The following is a 20385-nucleotide window of genomic DNA, read 5'->3' as shown; positions in this document are numbered from 1 at the left end:
TTTTACGATTGTTTGGATATGAAAATTTTGTGACTTTCAGAAAGCCAATACGATATTATTGTGACTAATACGATTTTTTCGTAAGCATATTCGTAATATTTGCAATTATCGTATCCAATCCGAATTTATCCCATTCGGGATTCAAACTTGTGTTTTCATGAATGTGCCCCCTAGTGTTAATATAACTGTTTCTAATATGCCTGTATCAATTAACGTATAGCTAGGATATATCATAACAACTGTTATGGTAATTTTAACACTAATGTGTTATTTACCTTCTTAAATCCAAATGTTGTCATAAACAGTACATGGGACGTAGTATACACTACATTAAGGGCAGAGTAAGGAAGCACCTTAGCACCTTAAAATAGAAAATGGAGACTCTAAATCCACCTTTGGTTGACACTTTAAATCATCAACCAGTAAAGGAATTACTATTCTTTTCCAACCTGGCTTTTTTAAATAAGAAAAAGTTCAGCACCTCAAAGCTGAAAGACTTGAGCAATCATAAATCTGCCCTAACTTTTTCTTTAAACTGTAAATGGGTCAGCCTTACTGACCTGTGGGATAATTTCCCTTAACCCATTAAAAAACTATGGGTAAAATAAAAAACAATATTAATATAATTACTAAGTTTTGTTTAACATTCACAAATTACAGAAATGCTTGAATTTATAAAAATTAAACACATTAGAAAAAAATCCCCAAATAAAGCTTTTAGTGGAAACAAGAGAAAATGGTTGCATCTATGCACTTCCACGTAATGGTTAATTAGTTGCATTATGCACTTTGTATTCAATTTAGGCAGTGAGATGTCATTTAAATGTCAATTACTTCAATGGAAATATTTATGCATACCACTTTTCTGAGCAAAATAATGGATTACTATCTCTCCTAATAGACTAAGAGATGGTATACCATAATTAGTAGGATACAATTAAATCAAACAGCAAAAAGGACAAATATTCTAGATTTCCCTAAAACAATGAAATGCAATGTATGCTGAGTTTAAAAACACTTGTGATATATTTTGCTGAAGCATTTCATTTATGAATTGTAAAATCTGATTTTGTGTATCATTTACAAAAATAGGACAAGGTGCAAAGTGCAAAAAATAGGGGGCAAAAGAAGGTTTATACAATACAATTTGAATGTCGTGCCCTGAGCCAACAACTCTGTGTTCCTACAGTGGAGGTAAAAGGCAGAAAACAGAAAAGGTTTTACTTATGTGCCTTCCTTGGCTCTGACATCCCTGTGCTCTGATTTGTCTGCAAAGTGCAGCAGCACAGCTCAAATCACTTAGTACTACCCCGTGTATAGACATATAATGGTGGTTGCATCCAGCTCTCAGTAAATGGTTTCTTTTGAACAAAAATGATTCTTGTAAATATTTATTAGATTTTATTTTATGCATATATTTTTTTTAAACGTTTATTAAATAATTAAACCCTTTGAAATGACTATTCCACAGAAACATAGACATTTACAAAATCTTTCTAGACACAATGAAAACTGAATTTCATTCTAAAGTGACCACTCAAAATGTAGGAATGATTGTATGATGCCCAGCCAAGTGAAAAGGTAGGCACCTAATGAAGACTATCAATTGCTGTTTCTGTAGATAAAATTAAATCAAAACTGACCAATCCTTGCAACTCCTCACCTTGTTGCTAGGAAAAGTAATAAAACTTATTAAAAAAATATTAAATATGCAGTACAATTCGCATGCTTAGGTCAGTTGCAGTTCCTTTTTAAGGATGGACAAGGTTAAACGCTTTTTTTTTCTGGTTTCACTAGAGTTTCTGAGCAAAATATAAGTACCACTCAGTTGCACATAATACACTCTGTTGTTGGGGGATCAATAAATCTAAATACAATTGGAGCTTCTAAGTGGAAGGGGAAATGGTTCTGCTGCAAGTTACTGCTAGTGGGTTTGAAGTTATTAAATGCACCTTACTATTTACTACAAAGTAGGCAATTCAGGTTTCACATAGAAATGGGCCTTGACCTCATACTCGAGTATAAAAATTTTGCCCAAAGTGTCAACTGATTATTCTGTAAAACTAATTCAAAGAAATGTGCATAGGATGAACTTAAGCGCTGGTAATTATATGTATTTGTAACACTTTACATTTGACAATATTTGTCAAATGAAAAATTAACTTAAAACAAAGTGTATGTGAACACAGCGTATACGGTATTATAAGGTATTATTAATGCTGTACTGCGTGAACCAATCACATAAAACTCTTTCATACAATGTACGTATTTGTTTTTGTTCTCCTTGTTCTTTTTCCCGAGATATATTGATTATTAAAGTTAGAGGAAATTAAATGTGGTGTTTGAGAAGTTTAGAATAAATTAAAAAGTGGTGAGTTGTTATGTTAAATGAAAGAGAAATACATCTCAAGATTTCAGAAAATATATATCAGTTGTCTTAATTAGCAATCAATGAATCTATCTGGCCAAAACTGCAATTTCCTCAGAATAAAAGGGTACATGTATGTCCTGCAAGTGCAGTTGCAGTCTCCACAGTCAGTTGCACATAAAAAAACACTTTTATTTAAGGTACTTGAGTCCAGTGTCAGACTGGAACCCCAGGAGCCCACCAGAAAACCTTAGATCATACAGTAGGCCCACTCTCCAAACTATTTTTCCTCCTTTCCATCTCTTTATTCTCCTAGTCTCTTTTATTTATATGCCAGCATCTATTCTTCCATCTATTTCTCCTCTTTGTTCCCACTCAGAAATTAGGAATGACCATGAAGCAGGCCAAATGGTCAGGAGCAGGAGGGCCCACTGACACCTGGGCCCACCGGGAGTTTTCCTGGTATTCTGGTGGACCAGTCCGGCACTGCTCGAGTTAAAAAGTGTTGCGTCAGTCAGTACTTCCTGCCTTTTGTTCCAAAATGAGCGCTGTTGCACCTATTGACACAGGGAAACCCTGGAGCTACTGTTACCTCCAGAGCAGAAGGTGGTTTCAGGGTTCCCTTAGTGCTCTGTGTCAATTGCCTTAGTTCAGTTGTGTAAAAAAAAAATAGGGTGCATATGCTACTTGCATGTTGAACAATGGAAATAACACCAGCAACCACTAGAAATGATGCCAGACAGACAACAAATATTGCAATTGCACCTGCACTTGCATTAACCTTGAACTGTGTGGGGAATGAGGCATTGTAGGAAAAAAACACAGAGCAAATTTGCACTTTGCTCACTGGCTGCACTTGTGAACGTACATGTGTCCTAATGTGTTTTAGAATAGAGTTAATAATATTCCCAGTATTAATTAATGGGTGGGTCAAACAGGTGTTAAATATCCATATCTTATATTGTCACACAACCATTTACTAAAGATGCCCGTACAAGGTAATTCTAGTGACAGATTCTATCGTTTAAAAATTTTTTAAACCATATGACACAGCCATCTACAAAAAAACAATAGTGTAAAGAGACTTCAGTGTTACATTTCAGATTCTCTGCAGGAAAGCTACAGCACTTGCTATTGTGTTACAGTTTGGGTAGTTGTTATAAAACCTATGATTATGAATATTTATAGGATTGAACCTTTTATGGTTCTGCTGGTTAGCTGGATTTCTGTCATGCGGTTTCTATTCTATCATTCATGAAAAGAACTGTTGTTTACATCACCCAAAGTAAGAGTGCTAAATGGTTATCTTTCTTTTATATACACAGATTTTATTATTTCCCAGCCAAAATTTTCTAACCCGACTGATCGTTATCCAGAATTGCAAAACGTTATCTACTATTAACTGCACCAGGGTTGGACTGGGGGGTGCAGGGCCCACCGGGGCTCCTGCCCCCGGGGTCCCCACCTGCTGCGTCCCCTAAGCACCCCCCGAAGGGGCCCCCTTCCCCCCCGCAGGGTCCCCCACCCGATGTCCACCCCAGAGCGCGCTTAAATTTAAGGAATCAGGGGAGGAACTGTCGGGCAGAGGGAGCACCGGCAAGGGTTGGGTTTGGGCTGCCAGGCCCACTAGGGCTGGGGCCCACCGGGATTTTTCCCGATGTCCCGGGGGCCCAGTCCGACCCTGAACTGCACGATAATGTATAATTTTTAATGGATTATTCTGAAACCATTTAATGAAAGGTATGAAATCCAACCACATCTCACTGCCTCATAGAGTTCTCATAGAGGCGGATTTCCCCCACATTCATGTAAAAATTTGCAGTGGGTAAAGTTGTTAAAGTTGCTACAAAGCTGTGTTTCTTTAGAGAATTTTTTTTTTGCTTATACCTATTTATCAATGTCAAATTTAAATAGATTCATACAATACATGCCATTATCTGAGCGCTACATGGACCGAAAATATATTTTGGGGAAAAAAGAATGGGCAACATAAAGAGTAGTGCAAATGTACAAAAATGAGAAAAACAGAAATACTCCTGCATTAGGCAGCTGCCAAGCTAAATTTTATTGTGATGAGCGAAATTTTTTGCCAGGCATGGATTTGCAGTGAATTTCCGCATTTTGCCATTTGTGAATGGTTTCGTGAAACTTCAGGAAAAATTTGCTGGCAAAAAAAATTGTGGTTGCGTCAAATTTGTCATGGTCACATCAAAAAAAGTTGTGCACCTCAAAAAGGTCATGTGACAAATGCATTTCTCAAATTTATTGCCGTTTTGTGAATTTTTCTGTCGTTTTGCAGATTTTTCAGCGAAGCAAAATGAGACAGATTCACTCATCAGTAAAATTTTACCCTCCTGCCTAATTAAGAGTTTGTATAACACTATGGGGCCCATTTATTAAAGGTTCTGGGGTTTTTTGGGATCCGTAATTTTTTTGCACAAAAATATGATTTTTTTTCATTTAGTATGTATCAAAACTGCAACAAATGTGAAAGTAGAAATATGCCATCTAAAAGCTGTCAAGGTCATTTAGAAGTCAATGGCAAATGTCCTTTTTCAACTGGCTAATCTATATTTTATTCTTTTTGGTTTTTTGACTTTTAATAAATAACTTGGTGTTTATGGTTTTACAGAAATGTGGTTTATTTTAATTAAAGTGCCTCTCAGTGTACATTCAAATTTTCATTTTTTTTTCTTTCCATCTGACCAAGACAGGAGAAATTGCCTGTCCCACCCAGCAAAACAGTTATTGTGAAGGTTTCAGCTGTTTCAGCTTGAGGAACAATAGGAAAGGAAACATGTAGAAAACATTGGTATAAATATTAGTGATGCATTTTCAAACTGCAGTGAGAAATATTTCAAACTGAAATGTATGCCCAGAAGTTTGCGCATGTGTAGTTACTGTACATAATTGTTACATTTCTGGGGGTTTCACCCCCTAAAGCTGAAAGTTGTATATTATAGAATTATTGTTACTTACAATCTATCAATCCAATAGTCTATGCTGATATTTAATGACAGAAGTGACCAACACTAAGACCACTTTCCAGTTTTTACAAGGATATCATTTGTTCAGTGAAAGAGATATATTTTCAGCTGTCTTTATCACATCATTTTAAGACATCTATAAATCTTGCAGCCCTGGGGCCTCATTATTCAATCCGTCCAAGCTGCACTTCAAATGAGGTTAGTGTAGCATCAGGGCAAGACATTAACACACCGCTCAATTTATCATCCGGTTCTAATTACATTTCCTCAGTCAATAGCCAGTTCACTTATCATCATAGGCTTTCAAATGGCATTGTGTGCAAGTTTTCCTTCAGAAACAAAGTTGACTATGGAGCATTGCACTTGCATTAAAATGGCAGGAGACTGATAGATATATTCTCTTATGGAGAATACATACATTATGGGGCACATTCATGAAAACGAGAGTTCGAATCCCGAATGGGACAAATTCGGATTGGATACGAAAATTTCTGAAGATCGCAAATATAACAAAAATCTCCGCAGCAACATTTTGCACCCGTTTCACAAAAAAATGTGTAATTTCACTGCAAATCCATGCCCGGTGAAATAATTTGCTCATTACTAAAACTATCCTAAGCAAAATGTACTAATTATTCAATTCAAGTCTTAAAAAAAAAATGTTGGCACTTTTCATGAGCAAAATATCAATTTGAGGTATTTCAGTTTTTTTCAGACTTTTATTCAATAAAAAAATTTTTAATTTGGATTTTTTCATAAATAAGGTAACATTAGAATTTTTTTTCATTTTGAGTTTATACGAAGTAGAAAAAAAATGCAAAGATTTCACAAAACACAATTTTTTAAATAGTTCTCTCCGTCTTAATAATTTTCCAGCTGTCTGGTCTTCCATATCAAATCCTTACCAAGAACATCACTCTCATGGGAAAATGTAATAAAAGTCATACTAATTTATTCATAAATAAGAACGGAAATGTTAATTTTACAGTCTAATGTTACAGTTGTTATACCATGAATTGTAACGGTGTATAACAAAGCTTTTTAGTGGACATATAATTTTTCATTAAGAAGGTTGCGTTAGTACCTAGTGTGTGTAAACCTAACAACTGGCTGGTAAATGGAACATTTTGTAAGTGGACCAGTTGTTAGTGGAGTATAACAGGGATCTGTCCTTGTGTCTATGCTTTTTCATTTGTTTATTAATAAACTTAAGGTTGGCATTGTAAGTACTGTCTGTATTTTGCTAACTAAATTGTGCCAAACTATAAGTTCCATGCAGAGTGTTGCTACTTTGCAGACTAAATTGGAAAACCTGGCTGCAAATGGCAAGGTTCTATGTTAATGATGTTAATGTATGCACTTTGGTAGAAACAACTTGAAGAGTCTTGGGGGCCTATTTAATTGAGAAGGATTTAAGTATTTTTATAACAAAACTGTATAACTCTAGACAATGTCAGCCAAATGGCTACTAAAGAGAATAAAGTGCTGTCTTGCATAAAATAGGCCATTATTTGAATGATGAAAACATCATTTTGCCTGGTAAGTTCCCTGGTAAGGTCTCACCTTGAGTATGCAGTGCAGTTTTGGATCCCATACTTTAAGAAAAATATAAAGAAAAATAAAAAAAAGATAAACAATGAGGAAAGATTATGAAGGTTGGGGTTGTTTTCTCTGGAGAAAAGGCACTGGAAGGGGACATGATTAATCTTTGCAAGTACATTAGAGGGGATTATAGACAAATAGTAGGGGATCTTTTTTACCATAAAAAATATCAACACACCACAGAGGCCACTCCTTTAGATTAGAGGGACAGATCTTTCATTTGAAGCAGTGTAGGTGGTTTTTCACAGTGAAAGCAGTGAGGTTGTGAAATGCTCTGTGCCACGGATTCTATTGATGGCTTTAAAAGTGGCATGGGCAACTTCTTGCCTCAGAAAGGGGGGAAAATCTGACTCAAAGATGGCAATAAGACCAGTCCCTGGCTCAACTTTGCACTAAAAGCTAATTATAGTAACCCTGTATTGTTTCACTGGGAAAAAAAAGCTGTCCGCATTTAACCATTGGCAACATTTTTGACAAAAGAGCTGCAAAAATTTGCCACAACAAAAATTCACTGAGTGAGGAAAAAAGTTACAGTCTCATCAAGTCATGGTCGTGTCAAAGTAGTTGCGCATTTTTCACTGAAGCAAAGAGGACAGATCCGCTCATCATTACTTTTGAATATTATATATGTATGTATACTGTATGTGCAGTGAAGAATGAGTAGTAATGTGTCCTCTCTACTACACTATATAATAATGTGTCCTATTAATTGATGTATTCAATCCTATTCAAAATATATAAATAAAAGAGAATGATTCTCTCTTTTTAATAAAAAGGGCTGCAAATCAGTTTTTGGTTTATGTGAACAACACAGATTCGTTTTCAGCCCTAGATGTAAAAACAAAAGTCGAAGAAAAAGGAAAGAGAATTATATATTCTTTCTCTGCTTCTTGTTTTCATTGTTGCTGGTTATCTTGTTTCTCTTTTTGTTTCTTGTGAATGTAAATATGCTTATAAAATAGCCAGTGCCAAAGGCAAAAGCTTATTCCTTTACATCCAAAGTTTTAGAGCATTTGCTCTTGAGACTTTTCACTTGTGCTGTACAAGACTGCTATGCATAGGGTGCTTTAGATGAACATTTATGGTGGGAATATGTGGTGGTAACTTTATTCTTTTTTTAGCCTTTATAGATAAAATTCACACATAAACAGGACTTTCATAAATAGCCTTTTTAAATATGAATCCCTTCACCCCAGCTGCTTAAATACTGGCTTTGAACTCACAAACTAGATTATTTGAAGATCCTTGTCTCACAGGGAGGGACCTGAAATATATGATTCATAATCAAAGAAAAACACTGAATAGTTCATGAATTATTTAAAAATAATCTGGCTTTTGGTTCACAGTGTTAGAAGAGTCTGCTGTTCTAAAAGAAAAAAAACAATTCACATCTAGGCAAGTCAGAGTGGTTTAATTTAAAGCATTAATAAACGCTTGCGGAGTGTTACTAACAAAAATATGTTTTTAAAGCCATGTCAAAAATCTAGTTACAGTTACCAAAACTGAGTGTTTTCGCTTAAATGAAAGAATGTATACTGTATACATTCAAGAACAACTAAAATCCAGGAAATACATTTCAGGCATAAACTATTTATGTTCTTTTCTGCTGGTGAAAAAAGCTGCACCTATAGGTATTGCGAGGACTCATTGCTCATCAAGTGCAATTTCAAGCACAATCGTTATGTTTTTGTTCACCTAATGCAGCATTTTTTCCCCTAGAATTCCAGTGTTATGGTCACAAGGGGAAGTAGTGCCTGATGCAATTGCACTGAAAGTTGTCCATGTCCAGTTGGCATCATTTTGGGTGTCTAGTGTGAGAGCATGTGCCCAGTTCTTTAGACACATATGTGATGAACCTATTAACACAGGATGATGAGGGACTCTGGAGCTTCCATCTGGTTTGAAGGTGACCATAGCTCCAGGGTTTCTCTATATCAATAGGTGCTACTGCAATCAACTCGGAGCATAAGCAGCAAGAACTGAGTGGTGGCAAGCAGAGAATGCCCTTTGATACAAATATTGTGTATAGAATGGGATTTAAAACACAACTGACTGTGAGGAAATTTTCCCTAACACAACTGCAGTATTGGACATAAATGATCCCTGCTTCATTCATGCTTTTTGCACTTTGCTTAAAACTGTACATTAATATTGTGTGCAACTCGGGCACCCAGGTTGCCTATATAAGTGTGCACATAATACAGAATGATTAATCTCTATAGATGTAAGTAACTCCTCAAATAAACTATACCTCAAATATTGACTTGATTTGATTTGGTTTGAAATCAAACCAAAAATGAGCTGCCTGACCATCACAATTCCTGAAGGTGACTTTAATGCATTAATAAGCTCTTTCTACTGTCTGTAAGGAGAAAGTATTATCCACCAACATATAAAAATCTTGCATAAACTGAATTGTCAAAATATTAGCATCATTTAAGTATTTAACGCAGATAAAGCATTCTATTGCTGATGTGCACTATATGATAAGCCTTTTGCCATTTCCAAAATAAATTGAAAAAATACCTATTAAGATTTTATAATATATCTTAAATATAAATAACATTGTCTTTTTACTGACAATTCTACAAAAATATTGCATAAAATATGCCTAGATTTGTGCATGGCTATGCATTCTGTTTTTTTCTTTTTTCAGTCTTGCAGAATCCTAACCTCGCTTGTCACACTGACATAAGGAAAAGAAAGAAGATTATTTCCATTAAAATGCCATATTGTCCACCCAAAAGAGGACTCTGGGGTCCAATATCTCTGCAGGTTGCTTAATAAAAGCCTGGTTCACAGTTCAGGATAATCAATCACTATTTAAAAGAATTTTCAAAACTTGACTGTATCCTCTCATTATCTAAAAGATGGATCATCAAATGTATTTGGCTCATAAACTCACAAGCAGGTGGTTGGAAATTCTGTGAGCGCACATAAAATTACTGCTCTTTTCTCTTTTATATTTCTTTATTTATTTTAAAGTTCTTTGTGTTTCAGCAAACCAGTAGAGAAACAATAGATTCTCATAGTGAAGCAGGATGGTTATAGATTCTGTTATAGATTCAGTACTTTAATTACGAGTCCTCCTGCCAAAGGCTTTCTTAGTGTAGTCTGTAACACAACAGAGGCATTTAAATGATAAACCTGAACCCCATTGATTGGCATTTTCACAGTGTAAACAGAAAATATGTCTTGGCTTTAAAATATAATTATATTGGTAGAGGAAAATAGTTTTAAAAGGGGCAACACTGGCATAGCAAAAAGAAAACAATTGTTTCCTAACCAGCAATATAGCAATATAACCCTTCAATAGAAGCAAAATAAATCTAACCTGATTAGTTTGTACTGATGTGAACAATTCTTGAAACAGTGAAAAATTTGAGTGCCGCAGCTGGAGCATGATTTTTTTTGACGCACAATTTTTTTTATGCGACCGTCTCTTTTTTGACACAACCTCTATTTTTTTGGCACAACAGAGGATTTTTTGCCGCTACCAAAACTTTTTTGATGCAACTGCGTTTTTCCCTCATTCTGAAATTTCTTGTGGCAGTTTTGCAAAGAAAAAAAAAAAAATCACCAATAGTGAAATGTGGAATTTCGCTGTAAATCCATGCCTTGCAAAGAACAATCGCTCATCACTAGTAATCTGCTAAGTACGTGTATTTGTAATGTGCTCAACTGGCCTGGCATGTCCTCTTCCCTTCAGATGCTCCGGCCAATGGGTGCTCTGGGGAACTTGGAGGCTCATGTGTGCATCCCCATTGGTTTCTATTTAGCAGCAAACAACATCACACGTGTGCGTAGTGAATGCCTGGTTCATTGTTCTAACACTGAGGGATTCCTATTGGTTCTTACATATCAATCATTTAGTGACCTAGTTACTCAGATCGTGCTCAAGCCTGTGATTGTATGTTTTCATGGTTTTTGACTCCAGCCTGTTTCTGAATTTGCATGCCCTGACCTTCTGGCCTTCCTTTACTATGATATTGCCTAAACGTAGCCTATTCCTGAACTCTAGAGGTTCCTTGTCGACACAGGACGTTCTGGCATCACAAAAAGGTGTCGGTGAATACAAGTGCTATCAAGTGGTAGTTGTCTACTCAGGAACCCTGGAGATACCACCTGGTTAGGAGATGGTGGTAGCTCCAAGGTCTCCCTGTGCTAACAGGCACAGTAGTACTTGAGTTCAACTATTGGGAAGTGCAGAGAGCACTCTTTTAAGCAAATACCTTTAATGAATGGGGGTTTAGCATGCAGCTGAGCCTGCATTTGTAAAGGACAAATTGTCAAAGTTGGGGTACATTAAAAGGGGTTTATTCGGGAGGGAGAATCCAAGTAAATACATAATTCTTTCCACTGTAGTTCTGAAGAACCGAAAAATAAGGATTATGTTAAGCACATATCATTATGGTTGTCTAATTTAAGAACTGACATTACTGCATTCCAAGTATATACATATATATATATACACTTATATACTAAGTTTGTAAGCTCCATTAATTACTGTATAGCTATCTTAATTGGGATTAAGCACAAGGTATTGTTAAAATTAGATTGTTTGCTTATACTGGAGTCGATAGGCAATGGCCTTCGCATAATCAGAATTTTCTAGATAATGGGTGTTTCAGATAACGGATCCCATACAAAGAATCAGTTAGGGTGTGCTACACAATGGAAAACAGCTCCTTGTAGCCCCAGGTGCACGCTGTACCCTCTGCCTGGGTAAATTCATGCAAAATGATGAATACAGCAGCACGCCAGTTATTTTAAAAAGTTAAAACTTTACTTAAGTCCAGCCCTTTATCAAGCCACCTGATAAAGGGCTGGACTGAAGTCCAAAACATTGCCTTTGGCACTTAAGCAAAGTCATCACTTTTCAAAATAACTGGAGTTCTGCTGTTTTCATCATTTTGGATCCCATACAAAGGAATTCCATCTGGCTTCTGTATCTTGAGTGTATGGGGCTAATTTACTGCCAAAGTAGCTACAGTGTATTGTATCTGAGCAGAGTAACCAAAAAGATCTTTGCAAGAGGTACATTTTCTGACCTGTGGTTGACATATAAAAACATTTTTATAACCACCACAGTAATTAAACCCAATAAGGATTAAATATATCTTAGTTGGGATCACGTACAAGGTACTGTTTTAATATTACAAGGAAAAAGGATATAATTTATAAAAATTAAAATAATTTGCTTAAAATGGAGTCTATGGGAGATGGCCTTTCCATAATTCTGAACATTCTGGATAATGGGTTTCCAGATAAGGGGTCTGATACCTGTTGTTGAGACACTCACTTATGATGGGTAAGCTCTGCATAAAGGGACACATAAAATCCCCCAGTGTCCCCTATAAAGACAACCCAAGGCAGGTGAGGTAGGAGATAAAGGTATATAAATATAATATATATGCAAAGTATAAAAAAGAATATAAAAGCTTAGTATACCATCTTATAAAATCACAAGGATTAGACATGATAGTGCTGACTAGTTAAAGGAGAAGGAAAGGCTAAGTCACTTGGGGGTGCCAAAATGTTAGGCACCCCCAAGTGACTTAGATCGCTTACCTTGTACCCCAGGCTGGTGCCCCTGTACGGAGAGAACAGCACCAGCCCGGGGTAGCAGCGAGCGCTTCCTACTTCCTATTCGCTTGCGCGCGCATGCACAGTAGAGTGAAAAGCCGAACTTAAAAAACAAAGTCGGCTTTTTACTCTACTGTGCATGCGCCGGCCGATGGATTTCGCCGGGAGAAGAAAAAGGAAGGAGGAAGCACTTCCTACAGGTACCCCGGGCTGGTGCTGTTCTCTCCGTACAGGGGCACCAGCCCGGGGTAAAAGGTAAGCGATCTAAGTCACTTGGGGGTGCCTAACATTTTGGCACCCCCAAGTGACTTAGCCTTTCCTTCTCCTTTAAGACCCTACATGCACTTTGCTATTTGCACAGCTGGAACCACAGAGCACACAGACAGTTGTAAAAGGGGTATCATATACTTTTTAGATAAGGTATGTTCTTCTCTATAAAAGGCTAAGACTTTCAGGGTCTCATTGGAAGCTGTTAGTGACACATTTCAGTTGCTGTTCTGTGTTGCTGAAAGCTTCCACAAGACTCTGTCTTTGATTAATGAATAAAACATCAGTTATGCTGAGAACCTTGTCTCAGGGTCTTGTTGGTTAAGATTACCAACACTGTATATACAGTATGTATATATATATTATTAGCTTCTGTAGACACTAACTGAATCTATATAGTGTGGAAAAACCTTTAGTAACCCCTATTCATTTACCAGCAATCACCTGCAGTAACACAATGCCATTTAGTAATATTTACATGCAAACTGTTTCTTTCCAGTTACCAAACCTACATTTATCAGTACTTTGTCAACTATTCAGCAGCAATTTAAAATTTAAATCACTCTCAGCCATCACTAAAGGCAGCATTTATGCTGATGAATTTCCTTTTGCATCTGAGAATATAAACACAGCTTTGGTGTATGGACAGCCATAAGTAAATCTATCATAAGTAAATGTATCCATATGGACCTCCTGGATTTATGCTGTGCTGCTTCACTATTGCAGTATAGGGCCATGCTCTGCCTGTTTAATGTGTACATATAGGCATTAGAGGCAGGCAGAACAATTACTTTAGGCACTAATATCCTAAGGAGTCAGCTCCCAGATTAAGCACAATAAGCTCAACTACTTTTTATTCATGTTTATTTGTCAGCTAGTGTGGAACTGCACAAAATTTGACATAGTCAGATTCTACATACCACAGCAACATTCATGTGAACCTTTTCTCCTTGTAAAATTCAGATGACCAACTTGAACTTGGCTGCTATACCCTGAGCAACTATGTCGTGATTCAGCTCTATATGTGTGTGTAATAGAACTGAAAAATGCCCATGAAATGTACATGCCTCATTAAACATGTTAACATTGCTAATCTGTTTGATAAATGACATAGTTACAGAAGCTTCCAGCAATCATTGCATGTGTTTATATAATCCCCTATACTTCATTTGTTTTCGCATAAAGATCATGTGCGTTCATTGCTAATTGGTATACTAGGACCATCCTCAGCATTGTCAGTACTCTGCATTGTACACTTGTTTACTTGCTTTTTTCTAACTATTTATATACAGTACTTGTGAATTATACTTTAAGCTGCCCCATTCAATTTCTAGTGTGCCCTTTAGCAGTTCCTGGGTGAGCCACACTCAGGAGGTCACTGCACTTTTTCTATCCACAGAGCCAATGTCCAGCTGAATCCCTAATACACTAACCTTAAATGTGCTCCATAGACACACATATTGCTTCATGTATAGGAGAGAGCCCCCCCTAAGCCCAGCACTCCTCATAATTGTACTCAACATCACTCCAGAATATCGGTCAAACATATTGGGATATAAATGGGATCTTCTGTGATTTTAAACATTTCTTGAATTTACTTACTATAATTCTTTTTAGAAAGCATATTGCAGGCTATACGAAATACAGTAAAGGGACTGTATTGCTATCCTAAATCAACCTATAAATAAAGGGACATGAACTGCCATCCTATGCAATTCTGTGTCTAAACTTAGTTACAGGTTGGGTGTTTAGGCTCTGGTTAATAGTTTTATGATATTATATATATATTGGATATATTTGGATTTTTTTCAATAAATATTTTTGTTTTCTTTACAAAGTCCCTTTGTGTGCGGTACTCTGTCTGTCTACCAAAATTGTTTGACCAGCACCAAGGGCATTTGCTTTATTTACAGGGTGTGCTCCTCTTTTGTTTTTGTATATATATATATATATATATATATATATATATATATATATATATATATATATATATATATATATATATAATATACTGTATAATATATAATATATCTTAGTTACAGGTTGGGTGTTTAGGCTCTGGTTAATAGTTTTATGATATTATATATATATATATATATATATATATAATATACTGTATAATATATAATATATCTATATATAAATATAAACCATTTCCAATAAAATAAACCTGCAGTAAGCAGCTTGAAACCAAAATGAATATAGCGGATTAACTGTTAATGAATGCATTTAAATTGCCTTTCTGTATTTCCGCTGCAGCTTCTGCCCATCAAACAGATTTTGGAAATAAAAGGAAATGGAATTTGCTGAGATAAAGAATTGGATTTCCATAATAGGATAAAAAGGTTAGACTGCTTTGCTTTCATATGATAAATGTTTTTATAATATAAAACATATTATTAGGAATATCACTCATATTAGAAAGCTAACAGGGATATATCCTTATGGGATTGTTTGCAATATGCAGACATATAATAGCATTATCAGTATGTGTCAAGAGAAAGTTAAAACCAATGAGATTATATGTCACACATTTCAAAGGGTTCACATATGAAAAGAATAAGCTTCTCATTTTACTGATGCTGCCTACCAGTATTAATTAAGAATGTGAAGCACACAGAAGACAGTGTGTTGCTAAAATATTGTTAGAGACAATACTTAAGGCTTTGTTCTTACTATAGATGTTAATTGCCAGGCAGAGCTTTGCGTTTCTAGTAACTTTCACAGAAATCCTTTGGGGACCAAACTGCATGACTTCATTATGTGTGTGCTTGTTTCATGCGAGGCACCAGATGTAGATTTCCAGGCATATATAATTATTATTATGATCTAATATATAATAATTGCATGTTAGCCTCAACGAGTGGCTTTCAAACTGAATTCAAGTTGCATATTAAAATTGCAATTATGGAAAAAAAATTCTAGGTTGCAATGAAATCCTGTTATTTGACTACAGTATGAGAGCATAAACAACACTTACAATGAGGTCAGTCATGTGGCAGTTGAACCTGCAGATATGAAGAATAAAAATTCAGCAGGCGTGGATTAATGGCGAATTTGCGTGTTTTGACACAGAAAAATTTGCTGTGCATCCAAAAATTGGCCTCGGCGTCAAAAAGAATTGACTCTCTCATCAAAAGAATTGTCAGGCTAGTCAAAAAAAATTGTCTCTCTCATGAAAAGAAGTGTCGCGCATCAAAAAGAATTGTCTCTCTCATGAAAGGAAGTGTTGCACATCAAAAAAAATGGTCTCTCTCATCAAAAGAATTGTTGTGCGTCAATAGAATTGTTTCACTCGTCCAAAGAATTGTCACACGCCAATAGAACTGTTGCACTACATTTCCACCGTTTCTCGAATCTTTTGAAAGGTTCACAAATTTTTCGGCACTAATGAATAGGCATATAGTATATAAAGCTAATTCTGCCAAACGTTTTGCTACAGTGACTCAGCTATAGCAAAACCTAAACCAGCTGTTATTCCCATGGCCTAGAGACATTTTTATCCCTTTCACGCCTCACATGAAATCCCTTTTAGCCTTCACAGCTGCTTCCAGTCACTTGAACAGGATAGGTGCTTAAACAGGATAGGTGCTTAAACAGGATAGGCGCTACCATTCAGTATGGTGTGTGATACTTTCTAGTTTCCAAAAGTGTCTGCATGTGGGTGAATCTTATCCTGTCACATTTATTTCTTTTCCTATTCCAATCATTTCGTATCACATTTAGGGTTCAAACTTCATCTCAACTGATGTGAGATTCTTACCTTTTTGTCAGCCTATTCATAAACACAGAGGGGGTTTTTTGTGTTTATGAACCCAGTCCATTTTCCCTGCACAAATGTAAACCTGCAGTATGTTTTTAACATGACCCATTAATTTACCTCAGTTTCTGACAAAGCGCTTTAATGAAATCTTTCAAAAAATTTTACGATGATTGCCACAATTTAGTGCAATTCTAAAGGCTTGATTACCACTTACATCTTCTTAAGAGTCTCATTTATTTATATTCAAGCCTGCAGTTTACCTCCTAAAATAGAGGCAAAGAAAATCCTTAAAATAATATGCAATTACCTTATCTATTGTACTACAGTGTGATATGCTGGAAAGATGCCTATTTTATTTTCCCTCAAATATAAGTCTTATACAAAGACAATTTTCACAATTTCCATAGTCCTTGGATGACCTTTTGTAGCCCTGCTGTATTACTAAGTAAAGTCCGCTCTGAATGTTGTGCATGTACTGAACACACTTCTGTTTTTACCAAAAATAAAATGCTATGCAAAGTGTCATCCTTGTCTTAAAAAATCATATCTGAAAGATAGAATGATCTTTGAAACCATAGCTGAATGCTAATTGGTTCTGCTGTTGTTGTTGCCTGATGCATGAGTATTCACATTAAGCTAAACAAATGCCACATTTGCATTTCTGATAAGTGCTGGCATTTTTCTGATCTCCTAAATCACCTTGCTCCTGTAGGCATTTCCAACAAAGTTGCTCATGATGCCTTTAAATACACGCTACCCAATCTGTGTTGCCGGGGGTTTCTTAAATGAAATAAATACAATGAATAAATTAGTCAAAATAGTAAAAATATTTAGAGAACCAGGTGAATTAATTTCATCAAACAAGTTGAAATCAAACTGTGATACATAGAAGAACTCTGAAAGAAATTAGTATTAGCCTAGTACCATTAGCCAATATCACAGGATTGGGATATCTTGTACTTTAAAAAAGGAATGAGGTGTTCCTGTTTTAACATAGTCAATATCTCTAAAACCATTGCAATGCTCTGGTTGATTGGAGAGAACTGTAAGGTACACAGTATAAATGCTACCACACTACAATAGACTTGGAAAGTCCCACCAGCAGTGACATTTACCAACATGGTTCCTGACAGTCAGCTACAGGCACCTGATCAGATGCAACTCAACAGAAGATGTAATGTCCTTGAAAAGTACTGGGTCAAGCAAATGATAAGTTCAAGAAGTACTGCCTGTCAAGGTTGAGGAAAAGAGTTGACTTGCATCATCCGGTAAACAGGAAACATTTCTAACCTTACATTAAACAGAGAAAACAAATAACTTATTGTTTTTAGATGCAGGACTGTGAGGCAGGTTAAAATATGCATATATAGAAAGTTTCCATAACCATGCGGCTTCTGGCTGTCTTGCCGGGGTCTAGGAGGACCAGTGGCATGTGCTGCCAAATTTAAAGACAACTCGTGAAAACAAATGATCATAATCCATAAACAAAATAAGTACCAACCCCTAAGATGAGTTTAAAAAGGACATGGAAACTATAGGCAGCTGGATAGGCCAAACAGTATAGCGGATCGGCAACACTAAAAAGTTAGATCTTACAACCTTTGTATTACTGTATCTTATTCCAAGAAGTCTTAACACTCAACTTAACCTTCATGGCAGTGATAAAGTGCCAAAGCTAAGATCTAACAGCATATAGCTGATTAACAAGGCTTTTTTAGGTATCAGATAAAGATTTATTCAGTAAATGTTGGCAAAATATGTCAATTTCTATAGAAATGTACCAGTATCGGGCTTATTTTCAAGTGTATGGATATAATGTATTTGTTAATTGGCATTTTACATTCCAGGTCTTTTTAACTAATTATGTTGGGTTGAAAAATAATTCTTATTTTTCTTCTTCTTCTTTCTTCTTTCCCCCCATTTTCTAAACGCTACTCCTTCTACAGTTTTAGGGGTACAACACCCAAACTCTTCACACTTCTTCGCCCTATAGCGGAGCAGGTTGCTTGTGTTACTTGATCCCACCCCCCGTCTTCTTGTGGCGCTGCTCCGAACCCCAACATTTTTCATTGACTTTGACAGGGAAGATTTTCAAACTGCTGCCACAATTACTGCTTTGAAGCTACATCCCCCAAACTTGAATAACATAATAATGGAGTCACTCCGAATGAGACAGTAACATTTATTGGATGAACCTAAAGTGGGAGGGGCCAATCAAGTTTCACTCGTTGACTTTTATGGGAAAAATGAAACTGCTGCCAATCTTACAGCTTTGAGGCTACACTCCCCAAACTTGAATCCTTGAATCGCATAGTCATGGGCAGTGATGAGTGAATTTTTTCGCCAGGCATGAATTCGCAGCGAATGTCCTCATTTCGCCATTGGCGAATTGTTTCGCAAAACTTCCTTGAAAATTTGCAGCGGAAAAAATTAGGTGCGCATAAATGTATTTTGTTGCTTGTAAAAAAGGCGCGGTCGTGACAAAAAATATACACAGGCGACAAAAAAAATAGATGCTCATCACTAGTCATGGGGTCAGCCTGAATGAAAATATGATGATTGTTGGATGCCCAAAAGTGGGCGGAGCTGTGAACAGCCAATCAGATTTTACCTATTGACTTGGCAGAAATCCAACCTGCTGCCATTCTCACAGTAATAACACTGGGGTCCCCAAACTTTGCAGGGTTAGGCACCAGGTAACTGTGGTTCAAGGTTAGAAAAAGTGGGTGGAATCACCAACAGCCAATCAGATTTTACCTATTGACTTTCAATGGGGAAATTCAACCTGCTGCCATTCTCACAGTACTAACACCAGGGTCCCCAAACTTTTCACAGTTGGTCACTAAGGGACTACAGTTTCAGTTTTGAAAAAGTGGGTGGAGCCACCAACAGCCAATCAGATTCCACCAATTGAATTTTATTGGTTTGATGCCAGGGTTCCCAAAGTTTGCACAGTCAGTCACTGGGTGACTTCTAACTCAAGGTTAGAAAAAGTGGATGAGGCCACAAAAAGCCAATCACATTTCTTTCATTGTTTTCAGTAGGGGACATTTTAAATTCTGCCAATCTCACATGTTTAATGTCATGTGTCTTACTCTGACAGCAGTTTTCCTATGATGCTCTTTAATCTTTCACCTATAATACTGGAAATAATAATGGAAAGCTTAGCAATATGTTTTAACCTATACAAAAAAAGACTATATACCTACATATAGCAGGTATATTGGGGGCATAATCTGATATCATTTTTGTCATATTTATGTCTTGACAGATGTGTTTTATGGTTGCCAAAACTTTCGAAAAAGTAGCCCAATGACCCGTAGGGAAACGTAGGGAAGCAGGGGCATGACGTAGCAGTGGGGCAGACATAGCCACTCCAATGGTTGGGTTAGGAAGGAAGTTTGATAATTGTTTGGGGATGGCATGCCTGGAACCTCAGGGGTAAGTAAGTGGATTAGGAGGTGAGTTTTGTTGGGTAGGGGGTTCCGGGCTGGAAGGGCAGCTGGCAGTGCCAGTTGCGCTGCGCAGTTATTGGCTTGTTATGGTGTATGTTATGGTTTATGTTTATTCAAAGCTGGTTGTTTGTTATACAAACATTTGTATTGTGTTCATGAGTTGTTTTGTATCTTAATTGTTCTTATGATATGTTTTAAATTAAAACTCTAATTGTTATTAATAAATGTTCTGCGGCCATTTTTAACCCAAGAATTGGTGTCCGTGTGTTTATTGGGGTTGGTAAGTAAAAGAGGCAAAAGGGTAAAGGTTGGGAGAAAGGCGGGTCAAGATCCGACGTTGCTCACGTCATGTGTATG

The 20385-nt window shown here is 36.5% G+C and overlaps 1 protein-coding gene across 1 annotated transcript in view; it reads right to left on the bottom strand.

Moving 5' to 3' along the window:
• Positions 1-20385, bottom strand: part of LOC100490346 (dynein heavy chain 3, axonemal) — a 522485-nt gene that overhangs the window by 306217 nt on the left and 195883 nt on the right. The gene's annotated exons all lie outside the window — the stretch shown is intronic.

Source organism: Xenopus tropicalis, chromosome 3, assembly GCF_000004195.4.
Source record: "Xenopus tropicalis strain Nigerian chromosome 3, UCB_Xtro_10.0, whole genome shotgun sequence".
Classification (NCBI taxonomy): domain Eukaryota; kingdom Metazoa; phylum Chordata; class Amphibia; order Anura; family Pipidae; genus Xenopus; species Xenopus tropicalis.
The sequence above is the reverse complement of the archived record's forward strand: the minus strand, read 5'-3'. Positions and strand labels throughout refer to the sequence as shown.